Source organism: Homalodisca vitripennis, chromosome 1, assembly GCF_021130785.1.
Source record: "Homalodisca vitripennis isolate AUS2020 chromosome 1, UT_GWSS_2.1, whole genome shotgun sequence".
In the NCBI taxonomy this organism is placed as follows: Eukaryota; Metazoa; Arthropoda; class Insecta; order Hemiptera; family Cicadellidae; genus Homalodisca; species Homalodisca vitripennis.
In genome coordinates this window covers 31,918,900-31,933,447 of record NC_060207.1, presented here as the reverse complement: position 1 = coordinate 31,933,447, position 14,548 = coordinate 31,918,900, and the positions used below count along the sequence as shown (strand labels likewise).

The window sequence follows — 14,548 nt, the reverse complement described above, 5'->3', positions numbered from 1 at the left end:
GGGTCACAATGGACAATCTGGCATATGATATGAATTTGGAAAAGTACCAAAATTACGTTCAGAAATGTAATTTTCACTGTACGTCAAAGTCTCTTTCTAATGTTTTTTTTGTCCTTGGGGGTGAATGTTGAGGAAAAGAATTCCATAAAGAAATTGCACATACTATGTGAGTTATAAATCGTAAAATTATTGAAGGGATGCTGAGTGGGTATGGACGAGAACTTCTGCAGCTGCTTCATATAACTCGAGAAGGAATTTATGTTAGTAGGGATAGTGTTCTCAACATGATCCACGTATCCACTAAAACAACCCTCACCAGCAGCTTGCATTGGGTCCTGACATTAGAGAACCTCATACAGTCCCCAAGTGATGTTGAAGATTTATATATCCTATGTATTGTTTTCTTCAACATTATCAATATCTTCTTTTACTTTTTCTAAGAAAACCAGACAGGGAATTTAAATACTTTAACCCTTCTCATGTACATGTGCTCAAGTATGATTCCTCTCAACCTTGCACAAAAGACACTAAAAGCCATCCATAGAAATCCAGGTATCCATAGAAATAACATAGAAATTTTAATTGGCTACTCCAGCCAAATCTCATTGAGACCGGAACAACCTTTCTAGCAAGATAAAAGGAAGTTATGGTGAATTAAATTTACAATTTTTGCTTACTACCAAACTGTTTTCTAACTCCCAGTACTGGTCGAAAGGATTTGGATAAGACCATTTAGAATTTCATATTTAAGTGATAGGCACTACCTGGATGGCTATTTCTAGTTTATCACCAATAAAGCGGGGCAGCACCGATGATGAAATATCAGTCCACACTGATGCCATAAGCAATCGTGTCAACCCGATATGAACATTTATTCTAAGATAGATAAGATAGGAATTTTAAAATAGTTTGTTTATTTCGGTCAAAATTCTTCTAATTTGGCTATATTTGTTATTTTAAATGTTCACAATGACGGCTAATTTCCAGACATTTTTATATGCCGTTGATTTTTTAAATTAAAATGACAAAAATCCATTATCTTTTTTTACGTTAAAGATCTAAGTAGGCTATAACGAGAAAAGGATTCTAAATTTTGAACAAAAAATTATGTCAACATGTTCTTTTAATAATTCTCCATATACAAATACAAATCTTAAAGGGGCACCTAAAAACTAATTGTGTACCTGACAAGTTACACAATAGTCTGAGCTATTTATTTAAGCGTGTGATTAAATTTAACAAACTACCAAGACAGGCGAACAATAAAAACGCAATAAAGAAAAGTATAACAACGTACCCCATCGGGCACACAACGTGCTTTATGAAAGCTCAGTGTTTAGCCTATTGGGTACACAACGGCAGTTGTGAAAGATTGTGTATACCCAATAGGGTACACGTCATCATGCACATATTAAATATCAACAGATAACGTCAGTAGTAAGGAACCAATACGAGGTCAACCAACGTTTTTAACAATAAGCCAGCCTACCTTTATTTAAAGGTATTGAACACAAATACAATGACATTGTCTTAAGATTGCAACAGTTCCAATGCTAAACTAGTCTAATTTTAATTGAAGCTGTTCATTTAACCTACCATTTAAACCATTGGTTAGTTTACAGATGTTAAATAATGTATAATATTTCCAACCCTACTATCTACAAAACTCATGATAGGTATAAGATAGCTTACAACTTCAAAGATATAACTAAAATTATTATAAACAATCATAAAAGGACACTCGATAATCTGAACTTCTTTCCTTATTTCTAAATAATATTGTTATCTTAACCATGATCACATTTCATGGAATATTACACCTGACATAGCCTAAAAATTAAAGAAAACAAACTACAGCCAATTATGAACTTCTGTTTCCAAATTATTGACACTTACAGATGAAAATTAAAAGTATTCGGTTAAAACAATTCTTCTGCAAGTTATTCCTTGGTTGTCAAAATTATCAGAACTAAAACCTGCCGACTTCTTCACAAATTACAACACTTCACTAAACCACACCGACTTCCTCAATTTCTTATGGCAGTAGGTCTGCTCAGTATTCTCCACTCGCTTACAGCATATACGTGTATATTCTGTAAACGGTGACCCATTCAATGATGTCTAAAGTAAATTAATGTTTCAGACAGTGTATTATATTTGAGCGCATTTGAATAAATTGTCAATATTCCTAACACAAATGTACAACTCCCTATAATTGAATCAAATCAAAATTGTATTTATGTATACATATATTAATTAAATAGAGTAAACATCGTGCCGTAATTATGATGACATAAACCTATTATGTTTGATGTCAGGAGTAAGTGAGAGCAGTGATGCGGAGTTCTAAAGCCTTAATCTGAACATAGATCTTTATTTAACAGTATTAAGTGCAACTTGTCACTGTTCTTACCATGTATATTGCGTTTATCGAAAGATTTAACACCCCTTCCTAGTCACCTAGAGTTATTTAGTGGTGATTAACTGATACCGTTGAAGAAACCTATTCTTCTGATGAACCAAAATACCGTGATTGTTTTTCCCGGTGACTTTAACCTACTTTGTTATGGATGGTCTCGTCTAGAATTGCTTTAATTTCTTCATTAGTTCTTTGCAACAGTTTGGCCAATTTCATATGTAAGTTGGAAAACCGGTGTTCAAAAATAACTATTGTAGTAAGTAACTGTTCTGTATCTATTGACGCTCACATGTGGATTTTGTCATATACATAATATTTTATGTCGCAACCTATCATATTATCTGTTATGCTATTAGTCACTAACAAATTGATACATCTGTTCTTTGCATCGCAATCTCCCTGCGTTAATGTATTTTTATTTTAGTGACATTAATAAACTACAATGTATTGTGCCCGTTTTAAATACAGTCTTATTTGGTGTTATTCTGGCATAACCGATAAAAACCAAAAAATATGCAGTGATCTGTGGAGATTGATTATAGCTTACCATGGTACAATCACGAATTAAAAGCCCGCTTAGAAATAAAACCCTCTGAAACTATTTTAGATTTGGATACAGTAAACAGCCTGAGGTTATTAATACAAATAATATGGGTGTTGGAAATTATTACCTTTTTATTACCTAAGCTCTAACGAGCTTCACGACAGTTGATATTAACAACTAAAATTGTCTAAGGAAAATGTTAGGTTGTAATCAAATTTCAACATGCTAAACAAAAAGAAACCAAATAATCGTGTTTATTATTTTTCTTGTATAAAAGGATCAATATAAAAAAATATACTTGATAATTGTTGTTAAATATATATTCTGAAGATTTTCCAACTGATTACAATTGTGTATGAAAAGAGGTTTAGGCTATTTATTCCTGAATCATGCATATGAAATTCTTAGTAGGAAAGTTACATCAAAAAGTAGTTGGCTGAGGAATATGCAAGTTTAGTCCACTGATTTAGTCAAGAGAACGAGAGCCAATTTTTATTGTATAAGCACACAACCTGGTTTTCTTGAAATCGACAGAAATAGTTTTCCTCGGAAGAAAATCGATTGCCATTTGCACTAGTTTTGGTGCTCCAAGATCTCTGCAATGAAAGACAATTGAGTAATTCATACTCTAGTGTATTTATGATGCTGGAAATAAGGATATCACATATTTTCAATCTCAGATGGACTCAGATCCATATCAACATCATCACACCAACATTGAATTGCAAACAGAGTACTCTGCAGAATATGATAGCTCTCTGTTGAAATCTCCACTATCACTTTGATGTCATCTGCAAACATTACATTGTTTGTCTTGATAACTCACCTGTAACTCTAATTAACAAATAAGGGGAAGAAGGAGTGTTAGGCCTGAAGATTTCCACATGGAACGTTGAAAACTTAAGACCGCAACTATTAAACTTATTTATATGACCAGCTGGTCTTTAAGATAAGCTTATATCCATTTAAGGAAAGGATAATCCACACCATACCCTTCAAGCTTAGCCAATAATCTATGGTGATTTATTCGGTCAAAAGAATTATGAAGTCAAGGTACGCACAATCCATTTGATATGTCTAAAACAAGCTGCCATTGTGACTTGGTGTAAATACCACAATTTACATCACTTGGTGAGTATATTTTATTTTGTGGATATACTTCGTAGTAATATAATTTGTCTTGTTAACCTACTATATAATTTATTTATAAGAGAAATGTAATATTATCAATAACGCGGGGAAATTCAAGTTGTGAGGGAAATTAGTGAAAAAAGACCGTTTGATATCTAGCAACACAAAGAAAAACTGCAGCTGTCGGGTGTCTAGAGCAGGGAATAGCAATGCCTATTGGATAAATGCAAAGTGTCAGCTAGCGTTCTGCATGCAGACAAGCAAACAACAGAATTCAAGACCTATTAGAGAAATAGAGAACAGATTGAAGATTTGAGACTTATACTTTTAATGTTTAACAATTAAAGTAAATTGAGTAAAAAGAAGTTAACATAATTTCTTCTGTACTTACGTTTTACAGGTATGATCTTATTACTTCTTAGTTCTTAATATTAATAATTGTTAGTAGGCCTACTAACATGTAGTTAGTATACTTGTATAAAATAACTTTTGTTAAAGTATAAGGGTAGGGTACGATAAGAGGACCCGGTTTTTTATATCGAAATTGGCAAACGATATTACTTGATATTATTTAATCCTACCCATCGGTATAATCAATAGATACTGATTAATTATTTTGAATAATTAACTTAAATAATTTATATCAACAGCTGCAAACACTTTCAAATAATACACGTAAGGTAATATTTCAATTTTACATAATTAACATTTGATTATTAAAAATAGCAGTAAATTTTAGAAAACTACAAGACATTGCTTTGAAATAAGATATGTTTTTCATGGCTTCAACATGTATTCGTACCGGAAAACCCCATTATGTGAAATTAGGGGGAAAGAAACAACTGTAACTGTGAGAGTAGCAAATATGGTCATCTCAGTTTTCCTAATTTTGGTTATGGTTTTGGTTAAATTTGTTTGACCACTGTAAATATTAAATTCATATTTTAATTTAAAACATTATTGTTATTGAGGACTATAGATACTTTTATATCGATTGATAGTCTAGGATTTGAGATGCGTATATTAGGTATCGATGGTTACATTCTTCAATTTAAAAAACCGGGTCCGCTTATCGTACCCTACCCAAGTATAATAAAAGGCCACCATGACAATCATCAATGAAACAAATTATCAATTAGAAATATATAAACTACAAAAACATTCTAGGGTACTTTGGGATTATACCGACCACACTAGTATGAAGAACACAAAAATAGAAATTTATAGAAACAAACATGATAGAACGAAAAAAAACAACTCTTCAATTACAAAATTACAAACTTACAAGCATTTCCAGGTATTGTGATCGTTATTGTTGTCGCTGTTATCTTATCTTTCTCGAGAATCCTGATTACGGCAGACCGCGCGGCATCACGTGATTTGCACGGTACATAATTGCCTTTCCATTACAATTCAATTTATATTTCTGATTAGCCCCTCTAGAATTTGATATTTTACTGATAGGTACTATCTCGAGGGATGTTTTTCTTTCGTCGACATCAGCGCGGGGCAGCACCGAAGGTGCTGCCAAAGCCCGCGCTGATGGCCGGAGGCACTCGCATTTTGGGTGGCGGAATGTGATCAAGAATAAAAACAAGTTTTTAGTGTTTTTTTAATAAAGAGTTTAGTTTGGTAAATGTTTGTTTTTGTTGAATTTTTGTGTTTGGAGAAATGTAGAGGTAAAACACGGAAGTACAACAAAGCGATGCACCAGCTGAACGGGCGGCGAGACTCTGCAATCACGTTATCTACTAGACGCTCGACTTTGACCTCTGTCTGAGGATGGGGAGGGGTTTGCGATAAGACAATTCCTGTTTTATATTGACGAAATATTGTTCTACGCTAATCTAGTAATCAGTAGAAACGAAATGTGAAATAACGATTCATGTCTGGGTGTGGTCGGTATAATCCCAAAGTACCCATTCTAGTTATAATATAATTATCATTAACCCTCCAACTGTTAATCCACAAAATTTTGTCGGTCATTGCCACTTCTGTAGTGTTAACCCACAAAATTTTATTGGTTAAACGTTCCCTCGTATTAAATATTTTTTACAATATACTCTGGCAACGTATCGATTTAATTCATGCACCATTGGATTCAGGAAGAAAAGTGCTAAGGAACAGATAAGTTTTATGGTATTAAAAGAAAGATAAGCTAATTTAGTAACACTGTGTATTTTATTGTGGATTTGCGTTTTTTCTGACTGGTGCGCTTTATTACTCTTTATTTTATAAACTTGGTATTTTTCATATATTTAGTTATATTTATGGTTTTCTAAAAGTACATCATATTTCCCATTACTTATAAACCATAAATTGGTACTTTGGGATTTTACCAACCACACCCAGACATGAATCGTTATTTGACATTTTGTTTCTACTGCTTACTAGATTAGCGTAGAACAATATTTCGTCAATATAAAACAGGTATTGTTTTATCGCAAACCCCTCCCCATCCTCAGACAGAGGTCACAGTCGAGCGGTCTAGTAGATAACGTTGCAGAGTCTCGCCCCCCGTTCAGTTCAGTTGGTGCGTCGCTTTGTTGTACTTCCGTGTTTTACCCCTACATTTATCCAAACACAAAAATTCAACAAAAACAAACATTACCAAACAAAAACTAAACTCTTTATTGAAAAAAACTCACAAAACTTGTTTTTATTCTTGATCACACTCCGCCACCCAAAATGCGAGTGCCTACGGCAGCACCGACGCTGCTGAAGCCCGCGCTGATGCCAACGATAGAAACACATCCCATCAGTAAAATATCAAATTCTAGAGGGGCTGATCAGAAATATAAATTGAATTGTAATGGAAAGGCAATTATGTACCGTGCAGAAACATAAATAATCATGTGATGCCGCGCGGCCTGCCTGCCGTAATGGGGATTCTGGAGAAAGATAAGATAACAGCGAGAAAGATAAGATAAGATAAGAATCTCTTTATTCATAGTTGTATACATTTTATACATGAATAGTGTCAGCATTGTATATACAATATAGTTGACTAATCTTTACATTAACAAATTAGAATTCTGGGTATATTTTCCAATTTAAAATAGCCATACATAATATATAATGGTTAATCTATAAACATTATATTTCTGTAAGTTCATATTACAAATTAAAGAGAACTTTAAATTCTTAAAAATAAGCTTCAAATTAATGAATTAACTAATGGGCCATCTGATTCATAAAATTCCTCTATTGAGTAAAGTGCCTTTGCTGTCAGGTAACTTGTTAATTTTTTCTTAAATTTTGGCAAGGTTTGTTCCGATCTAATGTGGCAAGGTAATCTTTGAAGAAATTTTAGTCCCACGTAGGTTGGTTTTTTTTTATAGAACTCAAGATTATGATGCCCAATTATTCTATATCTGGAATTCCTGGTATTGTATTTTTGAGTAGGATGATCTGATATTTCAATACATTCTTTTGCAGTTAAGATTGTGGCAGTAATATATAAGGCAAATACTGTTGGAATTTGTAGCTGAGCAAAATAAATTTTAACTGAGTCTCTCCATCTAAGATTTAACATGATCCTGACAGCCTGTTTTTGTAATTTCAGAATTCTATTGAGATTTGCTTTGACTGTCCCCCCATATAGGCTAATTCCAAAGTTGATGTGAGCATGAATGAGTGAATAATAAATTGTTTTCAATGTTTTGAGATTGCTCAGCTTTGACATTCTTCTCAGAGCAAATAATCCAGATGATATTTTGGATGAAATTCTATTTACGTGGTTTGTCCAGTCTAAATTTTTGTCAATCGTCAACCCTAGAAATTTTGTGCTGTCTGTTTAATCCAGTTCATGATTCTCTATTAGGATTTTAAGGTTGGTCTCTTTATTTGAATTTTGTTTTGTGAAAAATTGCATAAGGTGTGTTTTTTCATAATTGACTAATAAATTTTTTTGGGCCATATTTTGAATAAGATTGGAAATATTAAGAAGAGATGATAATTCAAGCTGTTTTATATTGTCCTCTGTTACAAGAAAATTAGTGTCATCTGCATATAAACAAATTTTCCCGTTTCCCATGACCACACTGGGCAATCCCTTCAAATAGCATACAAACAGCAAAGGGCCTAAAATGGAACCTTGGGGGACGTCATATTTTGTGAACTGTTGTCTTGAATGAATTTTGTTGATTTGTTTTCCATTTTGCTTTGTTATCTCAACATATTGCTTGCGGTTTGTTAAATAAGATTTGAACCAAGCAGCTGTTTTTCTATCAATATTGAGGTTTTCCAAAATCTGTAGTAATTTAAGATGTGAGACACTGTCAAATGCTCGGCTCAGGTCAAGGAAAATGGCAGCCACTTTTTATCAATATTTTCAATTATGGTGCTAACTACACCTGAATTTACTGGTTGAAAGTAAAAGGACTTATTCACTTGAACATTTATAGTTTGGGAATTCTCATTTAGAACAAGGTTATTAGGCAAGTTTGGTAAAATTAATTTTTCTACAGTTGATGAAAAAAAACTATTAAAACTTTCGGCTATACATAAAGGATCAGAAATTTGTCTACCATCTACATTCAGAAGTAATTCTGAGTTACAACCAGTTAACTTTCTACCCAATTCATTATTAATTATTTGCCAGGTTGATTTTATCAAGTTAGTAGAGCATTCAATCTTTCTGTCAAAAAACTTTTTCTTTTCTAAAATGACATTCTGTTTTAGTTCTTTCCTTATGTGTTTTAACATTTCTTTGGTATCACTATCTTTAGTACTCCTAGCCTGTGCACTTAAATTAACTAATGTAGCCTTTTTATTCCTAATACTGTCAGCTATCCAGGATTTACAATTTGCATTAATTTTGACTTTGGTTAAAGGGAAATGTACATTAAAATGATACATAAATGTGGTATAAAAAACATTGAATTTTTCTTCAACAGGAGCACAATACATATCCAACCAGTTTTCTCTCTCCAAAACTTTCACAAATCCATTAACACTGCTTTCAGAAATGTTTCTACTAAATTTATAAAAGCTATTGGATGTACTTTTTGTTTTTACATTGTGTAATTCCAACAATTGTCCATCATGGTCAGAAATTTCAGTTACTATGCCAGTTACACATGTAAGTTTTTTATCTATATTTGTTACAAAATTATCAATGGCAGTTCTGGAGTGATCAGTAACTCGAGTAGGAAAGTCAACTAAATAATAAAGGTTAAAAGCTTTCAGAATATTTACAAATTCTATATATGTGTTGCTATGCTCTAATACATTTATATTGAAGTCGCCTCCCACTACAATATTACTTTTACCATGTCTTTTTTCTACTGTGCCTAAGAGAGAATCAAACTTAGTTAGGAAGGAATCATCATACTTTTTGCATGGAGATCTATAAATACATACTAGTAAGTAGGAGTCATCACCAAAAAAGAGTTGAGAAAGACAACATTCAAATTCTTTGTCTTTAAGCAAAGATAAGATAACAACGACAACAATACCGATCACAATACCTGGAAATGCTTGTTGATTGATGGAATGTTAATTCTGTTACTCAACTACATTGTTTTATAACGCTGTAAGTTCATTGAAAAAAGTTTAAGCGTTGGGGGTATATAACGGAATCTGACCCCATTCAATTGATAATCGTTGTAAGTTTGTAATTAAAGAGTTGTTTTTTCGTTCTATCATGTTTGTTTCTATAAATTTATATTTTTGTGTTCTTCATACTGGTGTGGTCGGTATAATCCCAAAGTACCCATAAATTTATAAATTTTGATATAGTACAAGCTTCAAACCCATTTTATATTTTACTGAATCAATATTTTTTGCAAAAGTTTTTAACATTTTTTTACTTTTCAAAAAATAATTTATGGAAATTATTTCATTGGTGCTTTATAGCAGAGCAGGTCTAGCAAGAGCCGTGGGCCAAAGATGCGCAGTAGCCTAGAGGTCAGATGTAGGAGTGGGGGTAGCAGCCGGCTCAGTTCACTGCTGTCAGGCGTTGGAGTCGTGTCGTTCCGTTGTGCTGACATCTAGCGTTCACGTGGCCGTGCTGTTGTTGTTGTAGGTATTATATAGTGGTTGTTTTATTGTTGTTTGTACTCATATTAATATGGAAGCTCAGCAGCATCTTAAACTAATTGGTGGACGAAAAGTATTGCATAGCCAAAGTCGAGAAATCATTGCAAATGTGTACAACTTTATGAAACGTGAAGCTGAAACTGGAGCTGCAATACATTTAAAACAAATTCAATGTCGTGTAGCGGAAGCCACGGGTGTATCACTGACGTCTGTAAAGAGAATTATTGCAGAAAGCAGAACCGTTGTTCAGACTGAAACCCAGTTTTATACGCCAAATAAAAAAAGACATAGAGTAAAGAACAAAACGGAGTTAGATGAGTTTGATTTATGCGTTGTCAGGCGAGCTGTAAATGAGTTCCACAAAATCAATGCGAACGACCAACAGTAAAAACTCTATTACCAGCTCTCAGACAAAAAATTAATTTTATAGGGAGTAAATGGTCGTTAGGTAAGGTTTTACACAAGCTAAACTTTTGCTGGAGGAAATCAGTTAATAATAGGAAAGTATTGGTTGAAAAAAGTGATATAAGGGAACTACGTTTAAAATATTTGAGAAATATCCACAATTATCGATCGGATATAGGCTATTTTATATAGGCTAGATAATATTATTTCGTTATATATAGTTTAAAGCCATAGATGATGTAATTTAAAATATTAATATTAAGGTATAAGTAGTTATGACTGCGTTTAGAATGTCGTATCTGTGAATAGTGGTTGCTTGTGAGCACGCCGGCGCGGCTCGGCGAGGCCAGGCGGCTCAGTGCTTCCCTCCCTCTCGCCCCACTATGCCCTACTCTACTTCTCCTCTCGCGCCGGTCACGGCTCTTGCTAGACCTGCTCAGTTACACAGTTTATTTTATTCTGATTAAGAAAATATGCAATATAACATGTATTCATGGACAATTGTATAAGCAAAACTTGTTTTACCAAAGTCTTACGTATACACCCGATTTTCAGAATTTATGCGTATCGCTGCTTTTTGTTGTATAGCTTTATGATGCTTTCATAAATGTGTATAATGTTTATGTTTTTCTGAAACCAGATAAAATTTGACACAGAATGGCTATCTCACTTTTAAATATTTCTCACTATAACTTCATTTGTTAGTTATGGTCCCCCCCAAATTTAATAAATATTTTTCGTAAATTTTATATTTGATTTAAAAAATTATTTAGTAATAATTTTGTGTGGTCAATTTTACAAAATAGTGTAATTCTATGTTTAATCCTTAACCCAAAAATATATACTTTTATCTATATTGCTTTTATTTCATATTTTTAATTATTTTTTTTTTAAACCTTGCGCTAAGCTCTAAAACAGCCCGACACTACAAGATGAAATGACCGCCAGTTCTAGGGTATTATTTATATTTAATTTTTGCCAGTATTTTAAATATATTAAATATTAATATTGTTCAAAATAAATAATTCAAGCAAAGTAAAACGATAAATGTGAAATTGAAAGTCAGAGTGGCAAGAGACGAGTTTTGCACATTCTGCTGCTATCATCCTCTGGAACAAAACATAAAGTTTCAAGGGCTGACAATGACAGATAACGAAGTTATAGAACATTAAAAGTGGAGCTACCTTTTTACGCAGAGTAATATTTCATTGTCCTGTACTGGGCATCATGTGTTATTGTTACAGAGTGTCAACCTCACATTAGCTGTAGTATCAGTGCTGTTAACAGCCGGAGTAGCCAATCAAAATTTCAGCGTTATTAACGTATTCTGCTCATCCTGCTGATCAAAAATATGTATGGTACTTTGCTTCTTGTTATCTATGAATTTCAGCTTTATCTGCTCCCGATAGCTTATCTGAATGTTCTGTGGTCAGAACAGCTTAGTTAAGCTACATCAACGGTAATGTGCAATACCTTTCAGTGGCTCTTTTACACTATGGCGTCTATTATTTAATAGAGGCCTGTAAACTCTAATACAGTTCATTAGTTTTGAAAGTTATTTACGTGTTCGATTGCGGGTTACGTGAGTAGTTAAAATATTTGAAAATTAATGTAATCTTTTGTAATTGGTCATCGTGTTTTTTCAGAGAGATAAGCTATTTTTATGTCATCTGAAGTTACCAAGTGATGTGTAAGTAGGTAGTACATACATACAAAGTTATAGTTACGTTAGTCTAGCTTATTTATTAAACTTACATTTGTTTTTTACATCATTTATTGGTTTGTTGAAAGTTTGATTCAATTTATATGTACTATTTTCTAATTTGTTTTTATATACACTGGGAACAAAGTTTGCGTTTTTAAACCTATTGCTATATTGTACTACTGAGTAAAACAATATTAGGTTTTAGGGTATGCAAATAAAAATAAAGAATTTTTGAACATTAAAAGTTGAACTGCTTTTCTTGCAAGATAGTAGGAAGTATGATTAGATGAATTTACATACAATATGTTATAATTTTCCAAGTTGTGTTTCCTATAAAAAAGTAATGGCTGGGGACATTCAGGATCAGACATTTAGAATTTGATTTTTTAATGATATACGAGGGGGTACCCAAAAGTAACCAGAATTGTATTGCTGGCAGCCGGCAGCGTGTAGTACACATTCCTGCCGCTAGGCGTGTGTCGCGCAACCCATTGCGAGCTCAGTGACCCCAGTTCCGTTGTCCTAGTGCATTCTGTTCGTTCGTAGTGACTGTTTTCGCTAACCCTGTTTTGTTCTTGTTTCGTTTTTTGTCATGGCAAGTTTAAGTGAACAACGTGCAGCTGTGAAATTTTGTTTTTTACTTGGTAAAAATGCTGCAGAAACTATTTTAATGTTGAATACAGCTTACAAAGATGATGCTATGGGGAAAACTCAGGTCTACAAGTGGTTCGCTCGATTTAAAAATGGCGACATGTCGATTGAAGACAAACCTCGTTCTGGACGTCCATCAACCTCTCGAACGGACGAAAATGTTGAGAAAATTTGTGAACTTGTGCTCACCGACTGTCGACAGACAATTGAGGAACTATCAGAGAGTAGTGGGTTAACTTGGAGCTCGGTTCAGCGAATTTTAACAGGAGATTTAGGACTGAAAAGGGTTGCTGCCAAATTTGTTCCTCGACTTCTGACTGACCATCAAAAGGCACATCGAGTTGAAACTTGCCGCCTTCTGAAAGAACATCTCGAAAATGATCCCGATTTTCTGGAAAAGGTAATTACTGGTGATGAGTCATGGTGCTATGGTTATGACCCAGAAACGAAGCAACAGTCAAGCCAATGGAAGTCGCCATCTTCACCTCGTCCAAAAAAATGTCGGCAAGTCAAATCAAACATCAAAACCATGTTGATTTGCTTTTTTGATGCTAAAGGCATTGTTCATTCTGAGTTTGTTCCTCCAGGTCAGACTGTCAACCAAACATTTTATTTGGAGATTTTAAGAAGATTGCACAACAATGTTCGCCAGAAAAAACCCGATTTGTGGCAGACTGGTTCTTCCACCACGACAACGCACCGGCACACACAGCCATCTAAGTTAGGCAGTTTTTAGCCAAAAACGGCATGGTTCCGCTACCCCACGCACCTTACTCGCCTGACCTCGCTCCATGCGACTTTTTTTTATTTCCACACATGAAAAGAGGCTTGAAAGGTCAACGATTTGACAGCCTTGAAGAGGTTAAGAAAAAAACGAAGCTCGAGCTTGCAGCCATTTCTAAAGATGACTACAAAAAATGTTTTGATCAATGGAAATACCGTTGGGACAAGTGTATTAGTTGTAATGGAGATTATTTTGAAGGAGATAAGGTCGTATTGTAAAAAATTTGATAATATATAATTTTTATAAAATAATTCCGGTTTTTTTTTGGGTACCCCCTCGTATACTATCTTGAGGAATGTTTTTTATATGTTGCCATCAGCTGACGTAGTTTGCCCTGATGACTGGAGTTACTTGTGTGAAGCTGATATGAACGTTTATTCTTAGAATGTATAATTTAACAAAAACGTCTTATTTGGGTTACATTCTCCTGATTTCAGCATTATTGTTATATTACATATCCAAAGGTGGTGTGACAGCTGACGTCAGCAGTAACCAATTAGGAGGTTCACTTACGATCATAAGAAGAGCACGTGATGCCAATAGAACAATAAACTATTAACAATAAAATATTACTCTGCGTAAGAAAAGTAGTTCCTCAATTTTCATGTTCTGTAACTTCATTATTTGTTATTTCTAACCATTTAAACTTTATATTGTTTTGTTCAGGAGGACAATAGTAGTTATTTAATAACGCAAACTTCGTATTTTTCTACTCTGGCTGTTAGTGCACAACTACCTTGGTTGCTGCTAACAACAGCCGTAGCGTCATCTTTGGATACTTAAAACAACAAAAATGCTGAAATTGAGGGAAGTTGACCTAAAAAGACAGTTTGGGAAGAGTATGACAATCGGACCTGAATTTTTATA

At 33.8% G+C, this 14,548-nt stretch overlaps 2 protein-coding genes across 6 annotated transcripts in view; one reads left to right on the top strand and one right to left on the bottom strand.

The window, feature by feature from the left end:
• LOC124359365 (protein mahjong) overlaps positions 1 to 2,057 on the bottom strand; it is a 68,122-nt gene extending 66,065 nt beyond the window's left edge. Inside the window, exon 1 of the mRNA XM_046812057.1 lies at positions 1,897 to 2,057. The gene's annotated coding sequence lies outside the window, so the exon portion shown is untranslated. The remainder of the gene's footprint in view (positions 1 to 1,896) is intronic.
• Positions 2,058 to 4,286: 2,229 nt separating this feature from the next.
• The window catches only part of LOC124359328 (SAGA-associated factor 11 homolog), a 41,075-nt gene continuing 30,813 nt past the window's right edge, over positions 4,287 to 14,548 (top strand). The window contains exons 1-2 of one of the 5 annotated variants that reach the window (XM_046812032.1): positions 4,287 to 4,494; positions 12,188 to 12,231. The gene's annotated coding sequence lies outside the window, so the exon portion shown is untranslated. Of the gene's footprint in view, positions 4,495 to 9,953; positions 10,119 to 12,187; positions 12,232 to 14,548 lie in introns of all 5 variants that reach the window. The other 4 variants (XM_046812036.1, XM_046812016.1, XM_046811999.1 and 1 more) reach the window with 4 other exon arrangements.